Below are 8,765 nucleotides of genomic sequence, written 5' to 3' on the forward strand. Positions count from 1 at the left end.
ATTTTATGAAACTTTGTAATTAGGTTTATTAGCCGAAAAATGCATTTTTTTCATGAAAAAGTAGTTTGAAGCTCTCCCCCCCTGTCTTTATTGTTCTCTATGGAGAGAGGAGGGGTGGAGGGAGATGAGGCACTAAAACAGGACAACAAAGAGTTAATTTACAGCTACATCACCAGGCTATCTCCTCTGAAGTCAGCACTGACCTCTGAATACCGGCTTTCATACAGCTCCCACTGTGTAATTCTTTGTTCTCTGCTCTCTGCTGGCGACTAAACTCTCTCCTCCCTCCTCCCCTCTCCATAGGTTACACAGTGCTCAACTTAAAGAGGACCTGTCACCCCCGATGCCGGGGTGACAGGATCCCGACCCCCCGCTAGAGCACTTTATACATACCTGATCCCGCCGGGTCCCGCTTCTTGATTCGGTCGGGTGACGGAGATGTCAGCGCCCAAAGCCCGGTGCTCACGCTCCTGAGATGAGTCCAACACACATAGAGAATGACTGGTGAGTCCGACTCTCCGTCATTCTCTATGAGCGTTGGACTCATCTCAGGAGCGCACGCGTCGGGCTTCGGGCGCTGACATCTCAGTCACCCGACCGAATCAAGAAGCGGGACCCGGCGCGATCAGGTACGTATAAGGTGCTCTAGCTGGGGGTCGGGAGCCTGTCACCCCCCGTGACATGTTCCCTTTAATGATAGAGAGGAGGGGGGACCCGGGGAAAGTCTTTTTGAATGCAGATAATGGCAGATTTGCCTAATAAACCCAAATACAAAGTTTCTTAAAATCGTCTGTACTATTGATTTTTGCAAAAATAAAAATAAAAATGAAACGACAGTTTCAATTTAGCCAAATTTAGATTAGTCCCTGTGAAAGTCAGTGACAGGTAGTAGTGGATTATAACAGGTCCGTTTTGGGCGGTAACCCGGGGCTCTGAGCTCCTGGGGGGCCCATGGCCAGCTAAAAAGACTTATACTTTCAGTAGCGTATTGTCTCCTGGCTAAAGTTCTGCCATTGATTTGCAAAAAAACGCTGCTTTTTTTACAGCAATTTTGAACAAATCAGGGCATCATGGCATTATTTATCCTGTACTATGAACACCACGCCAGTGCTGCCATAGTTACAGTGGTATGGGGGGCCAGGCTTGGTGAACAGCCCGGGGCCTATGGTAAAGTTAATCCGTCCCTGGTGACAGGAAGTGTTATCATGGGGACAAAGGCCCATAACCCAGCCTATGGATAAAATAAGAATTTAAGCATTGTGAAAACACTTGAAGGGCCTGTACTATATACCTTCTAATGGTAGGTAGCAGGTTGTGACTTGAATTATAAAGTCTTACGCTTTTAGTTGCTTTTAGCTGTATTGGCTAATATTAGCCGTAGTCCATGATACAGGTATGTACAGGTCTGAGTGGTATGTCATGTATACTGAGTTTATGTGTGTCTACAGCTATAAATTATAGCCAAATAAAGAACAAAATTGCAAAAATTTGCCTGTGTTATAATATATGATATAACATTATTATTGTATATAGTGAATTTATATGGTTTAGCAGGAATTTGCTGAATACATGGACTTGTTTTTCCTAGTGGTTGGAATTTGCCCTCCAGGAACAATAAGTAAATGTGAAGTTGGGACGTGGCAGAGTTTTGGCCGTGTGATCCCGGCGCGTTTCATTGTTTATCTACAGGTTAAGGGATGACAACCTGTAGTTACCTCTTACATAACCTATACACACAGTTTACAGTTTTTCATTGGATCCAATTTGTGGAGGTCGGCAGCCACTGTTACCGCATTTATGGTGGTCACTTCTGTAATCTGCCTGAAAAAGGGATGCAGGGGATGTATCGGAGGATCTCTCACCCAAAAGTCTAATAAAGCAGAGTAGAGATTTAAAGGGGAACTCCAGAAAAAAATATTCTGTCAAATCAAAGTGTTGGAAAGTTATATAGATTCGTAATTTACTTCCATTTAAAAATCTCATCCCCCAGCACTTATCAGCTGCTGTATGTCCTGCAGTATGTAGTGTATTCTTTCCAGTCTGACACAGTGCTCTCTGCTGCCACCTCTGTCCATGTCAGGAACTGTTCAGAGGAGGAGAGGTTTTTTAATGGGGATTTGCTACTGCTCTGGACAGTTCCTGACATGGACAGAGGTGGCAGCAGAGAGCACTGTGTCAGACTGGAAAGAATTCACCACTTCCTGCAGGACATACAGCAGCTGATCACAGCACATAGCAGCCATTATAGAGGAAGCTCCTGTGGAGTACAGTGTATAACCTGTATGCAGGAAGCTGTGAATCCCTAGTGTGTGAGCTCTGCCACTGTCTGTCACACTCCAGGTTACTACTCCAGGTAACTGCATGGTCAGGATTTAACACCCCAGTGCCAGAGACGTCCACCTAATTTGCACCTTAAATTGTACACAAGGTTAAAGGGGAACTCCAGGTAGAGGTTAAAAAAATGAAACTTGTGCAGAAGCATAACGCATTACTTACCTGTCTACCCCAACTACCAAAAATAAATTTGTTGGGGGGGGGGGGGGGAGTTTGCTCTGTTTTGTGTTTCTATTCTTCCTGGTTTGGAATTTCACAGAATGCAATGCTTTCCCTCATGTGATCATCACAGTTCCCCACCTACTACAATCAGTAAAATTAGTGCAGCAGCTGCTTCTGGGCGCTTAGAGATGGTGAATCAATCAGGGGATTGGGGGATCCAGCCAAGTCTCCTGTGAGATCACGCCCTGCCCCCTGTATCCATCATCAGCAAACACACACAATGTGAGACAGAGGCATGGAATATTTGTCTCCTAAGGGGGGAAAGCAGAAGGAGCAGGAGACAATGTGAATTGGCACAGAGGCCATTTTTCTTCACTTCCTGGATTTCTATCAGCTACCAGTGTGGCAGAACTGTACAGATACAGTAACACATTGTATAGACACATATATTTAACTTTTAATAGAAAACACGTTTTTCTTATCCAGAGTTCCCCTTTAATTTCATCATAGTCAACCACACATTCTGGTTTACAGGGGAAAACTCCAGCTGATAATCAGCCTGTGTAGAAGGACCTTTAGGCTGTGTTCCCACTACCGGATCATATAGGGAAGAGGCGCCTGTCTATTGATAATGACGGACGCAAACAATAAATGTGAGAGCATATCCTTAGGCCGTGTACCCACACTGCAGTCACCTATTGCTGCCAAGACCACACCATCACATGGTCGCCAATAGTAATGGTACTGTTCAATCACGGTAACATCACACAGCTATGGCCTTCATCTTGTACGAGGTGCCGTTCACATATCACCTTAAGGGGATTATCCAGCGCTACAAAAACATAGCCACTTTCTTCCGGAGACAGCACCACTCTCGTCTCTAGTCTGGGTGTAGGTTTTGCAACTTAGTCCATTGAAGTGAATGGAGCCTGGTTATCTAGTGCTACAAAAACATGGCCGACTTTTCACCACTCGTCTCCAGATTGGGTGGGGTTTGAAACTCCATTGCAATGAAGTGAATAGAGCTTAAAGGGGTTATCCAGTACTGTAATCTGTAAAGACAGACAGGGGGAGATTTATCAAACATGGTGTAAAGTAGTCCTGGCTCAGTTGCCCCTAGCAACCAATCAGATTCCACCTTTTATTCCTCACAGACTCTTTGGAAAATCTGACCATGGTTGATAAATCTCCCCCATAATGTCTGGGGACCCCGGCAGCCCCAGCTCAGACACATTCACATCATTCCTTTCCTTTTCCCCATATGGCATCTTGTCTCCGCCCACAAACTCCCTAACGTTATCACTAGTAATTAGACATGAGCGAATAGTGAAATATTTGATAATTCGAAAGTCGATTCAAATAGCTCCAGATATTCGTACAAATATCCAATCCCATTATAGCGTATGGGAGAAAAATACTTCGGACCTGGAAATCGATATTCAACCACAAGGAGGTCACCAAGTGCACAATGACACCTCAGGAAATGATGCCAAAACCCCCGGAATGCACATGGGACAGCAGGGGAAGCATGCCAGGGTGCATCTAACACTAGTGATGAGCAAACATCCCAATTTTCAGTTCGAATCCCGAACACGAACAAAAAAATAAAAAATTTTCATGATCGGTTCGTGTACGTGTTCGCCTAACATTCACGAACAAATTACGAACGTAAAGTAGAAGCCTACGTTTCGGTCTAGCGGCACTTGCGTACGTATCAGGTGCAGTGTAAAATATGTAATAACAAAAATTAACGATAACTACAAATCAGTAGTAGCAAGATAACAGGTATTATCCCGCACTCACAGTATACAGCCGTATACACTATCAGTAGATGTCTGAACACACTGCCTGTCTCACAACAGCTTCTAAATACATGTTTGTTTTTATAGTTTTAGCCCTAACAAGGGCTTTTGGGGTCTTTTCCTACCTAACTTCACCTAAAAGCTTTCTCTCCCTGGTATACAGCCCGTCCCTCTCTAGCTCCAACCAGAAAGTGACACAAATCTGAAATCACTCTTCTTATATTCAGGAAGTCACACGGTTTAGTCAGCCAATCACAGTTAGAGTTTTCTTTTAATACCTGCCTATTCCTAGTGCCTGTCCCTCCCCCCTGCATGTTTATTGGCTGGAAAAAAGCGCCAGAAGATGTGGGAGGGCAAATCGTTATCGTTCGAATATTCGCTCATCGCTAGTATCTAACTCTCCTGGGTGAAGCCAGAGAGGAAGCTATAGGAGGAGTCAGGGAGCAGGCCATAGGTAATAAAGAATAGCTTTCCTATTTAAAGCGGTACTGTCATTTCTATGAGCCTTTGGCATGTTACTCAGACATGTCAAACGTTACAATTGCGCCGAGTCTCAGTCCTGAGCCCCACTGCAATTGGGAGTTATAGCCAGGTGAAGTGCACAGCCCAATGCTTCGCTTTCCATAATCCGACTGATATAATGGAAGCTGACTCGTGCTGTCAGGCATAGGGGAGGCCCCGCACTTCCCTGGCCATAAATCACAATGGCATCAGGCCTCAGGTATGGGGCTCGGTGAGATCTTAAATTTTGACTTATCTGAACAACAGGTGAAAAGTTAATGGAAATGACAGCACGACATTAAATCGCCACTGCTGGCAGGATATTCAGAGCAAATGTTCCTGTAATCTGGGACACAGATCCTGGATTTAAAGGGAATGTGTCACAAAGAAAAAACAATTGGAAAGTGTTAAAATTGCATTTGGTGTTTTTTTTTTTTTTTGTTAATTTATATGTGTTTTTTTTTATATTTTTTACAAGTAAGGAAATATGAAAAATTAACGATCTAATTTTTCATATTTCCCAGTGATGGCCACCAGGGGGAGCTCCGGCAGGAAACTGCTCGTAAAAAGTAACCTGAAATACGGCAGTGCTGAAAAAAGAGGCAGTCTCTGCTCAACTGCTGTGACATCATCACCTCCCCCCTCTTTTCACAAAACAAAGAGGGGAAAGGAGCAGTGCCATTTTGTTGTTGTCTGTACAGCAGTACAGATACAACAAGTGTGTCCCCAGCCAACTTCATAATGCACCTCAGCTCTGCCCCAGATATCTAGAAAATCTGGATACAGTCCTGCAAACTTCAACCAAGAACTGTATCCCACTTTTCCAGACATCCAGAGCAGAGCTCAAATGCAGCCAGCCGACTACCATTAATTTGCTCCTCCCTGGTGTACACTCAGATAGCTCATACAGGGAGATCCTACATGCCCGCTCATGCAGGCAGCTCGTACATGCCCGCTCATGCAGGCAGCTCGTACATGCCCACTCATGCAGGCAGCTCGTACATGCCCACTCATGCAGGCAGCTCGTACATGCCCACTCATGCAGGCAGCTCGTACATGCCCACTCATGCAGGCAGCTCGTACATGCCCACTCATGCAGGCAGCTCGTACATGCCCACTCATGCAGGCAGCTCGTACATGCCCACTCATGCAGGCAGCTCGTACATGCCCACTCATGCAGGCAGCTCGTACATGCCCACTCATGCAGGCAGCTCGTACATGCCCACTCATGCAGGCAGCTCGTACATGCCCACTCATGCAGGGAGATTGCACATGCACACTCATGCAGGGAGATTGTACATGCACACTCATGCAGGGAGATTGTACATGCACACTCATACAGGCAGCTCGTACATGCACACTCATACAGGCAGCTCGTACATGCACACTCATACAGGCAGATCGTACATGCACACTCATGCAGGGAGATTGTACATGCACTCATACAGGCAGATCGTACATGCACACTCATACAGACAGCTCCTACATGCAAACTCACACAGACAGCTCATACATGCAGGCTGATACATGCATATTCATACAGACAGGCGGGTCTTCTGACAGCTGCTCCTGGCGCTCCAAAGCTACCCTCGGATCTCCATCCTCATGCAGCTCCCTGATCAGGCTCCAGTAGCCACTGACCATACCACATACCTTAGCTACTGTAGAATTCCTTACTACACACCTCAGCTCCTGCAGAACCTCCATACTACACCTCAGCTGCAACAGAACCCCATACTACACCTCAGCTGCTGCAGAACCCATACTACACCTCAGCTGCTGCAGAACCCATACTACACCTCAGCTGCTGCAGAACCTCCATACTACACCTCAGCTGCAACAGAACCCCATACTACACCTCAGCTGCTGCAGAACCCATACTACACCTCAGCTGCTGCAGAACCTCCATACTACACCTCAGCTGCAACAGAACCCCATACTACACCTCAGCTCCTGCAGAACCTCCATACTACACCTCAGCTGCAACAGAACCCCATACTACACCTCAGCTGCTGCAGAACCCATACTACACCTCAGCTGCTGCAGAACCTCCATACTACACCTCAGCTGCAACAGAACCCCATACTACACCTCAGCTGCTGCAGAACCCATACTACACCTCAGCTGCTGCAGAACCTCCATACTACACCTCAGCTGCAACAGAACCCCATACTACACCTCAGCTGCAACAGAACCCCATACTACACCTCAGCTGCAACAGAACCCATACTACACCTCAGCCATTGCAGAACCTCCATACTACACCTTAGCTGCAACAGAACCCCATACAACACCTCAGCTGCTGCAGAACCCATACTACACCTCAGCTGCTGCAGAACCTCCATACTACACCTCAGCTGCAACAGACCCCCATACTACACCTCAGCTGCAACAGAACCTCAATATTACACCTCAGCTGCAACAGAACCCCATACTACACCTCAGCTGCAACAGAACCCCATACTACACCTCAGCTGCAAAAGAACCCCATACTACACCTCAGCTGCTGCAGAACATCTTACCACATACCTCAGCTGCTGCTAATGGTCTGGGAGTTGAAATGAAAATCTTTGCCAGGTCATATATAAAACCCATCTATATCATGTTAGCCTGACATTACATATACAGATGCAGTGTAGTAGCCATAGGCAGTGTCCTGACATTGGGAAGGGGTTAACACAGTGACTGCTTTTATCTTTATTACTCCGGTCAGTGTGACACTTCTCTGCCTCCTCCACTCACTATCTCCTCAGGCCAAGCTTCCCCTGTCCCAGCATGAAGCACTGTACCTCTCTGAGCTCCCCTCCCCCCCTAATGGAGCCAAGTCCCAGCTGCCAGGCTCCTTATTAGAGATAAGCGAACCGGGTTCGGGTTCAAGTCCATCCAAACCAGATCGTTCAGTATTTGATTAGCAGTGGCTGCTGAACTTGTATAAAGCTCTAAAGTTGTCTGAAAAACATGGATACAGCCAATGACTATATCCATGTTTTCCACATAGCCTTAGGGCTTTATCCAACTTCAGCAGCCACCGCTAATCAAATGCCGAAAGTTCGGGTTCGGATGGACTCGAGCATGCTCGAGGTTTGCTCATCTGTATTCCTTATCAGTCACAGCCCGAACAGAAGGAGAGAGACGGGCTACCTGCTTAGGTCAGTGCTGGGCACAGAGCACCTTCTCTGGGGGCTCCACAACTATGGCGTCTGGCTCCCTCTTCAGCTCTGTGTGTGTGTGAGCTGCGCATGTCATTGACTCCTATCTACTGAGGGCTGCCATAAAGCAACTGTGTATGTGTCGTGCAGGGAGACATACACAGATGCTATTGCAAATGGCAGCCCCCAGGGCAGCACATTATTGTTAATTTTACAAAACATAAAAACAGAAAGTGAGTAAAGGGATTTTCCAGAGAAATATAAAAGTGTGCTTACTGCCTCTTTGTGTAGTAAAAGAAATGACTACTTCACTCCTCCAGATGTGACATCTTACGCTGCCTGGAAAACTCTTCAAATGCTATTGACGTACTATGACCTAGGAGTAGGCAGAACTGTTTGGGCTTGGCGACATTCTCTGAACCCTCAGCACTTTTCTCGGACCCTATAGTTCAGCCTCTTAGCTTAACACTACCAGGGAGCAGTCACATACAGATATGGTTCTGTTTCTGCTGAAAACCTGCCATGTCTTTGTACATTAAGCTGTTTCAACAAAAAAAAAAAAAACAACAACACATGAAGACATGAAAAACCAGTCGCACTAATAGGATCCCATAGCAGAAGTCACTTTATTGGTGCTGTACAGGCCCGGTTAGGACTTCGCTTTGGGCTACATGTGTGTTTTGTGTAAAAGATCAACGTCATATTGTTTCTTCTCTTTATAACTTATAAACATGATTTACATCCACGCTCCTAAAGATGGAGATCAGGTGGCAGCAGGCCTCGCCCCCATCCCCCAGCCACCACCCCACCACCCCTC

The sequence above is a fragment of the Dendropsophus ebraccatus genome, chromosome 12 (genome assembly GCF_027789765.1).
Source record: "Dendropsophus ebraccatus isolate aDenEbr1 chromosome 12, aDenEbr1.pat, whole genome shotgun sequence".
In the NCBI taxonomy this organism is placed as follows: domain Eukaryota; kingdom Metazoa; phylum Chordata; class Amphibia; order Anura; family Hylidae; genus Dendropsophus; species Dendropsophus ebraccatus.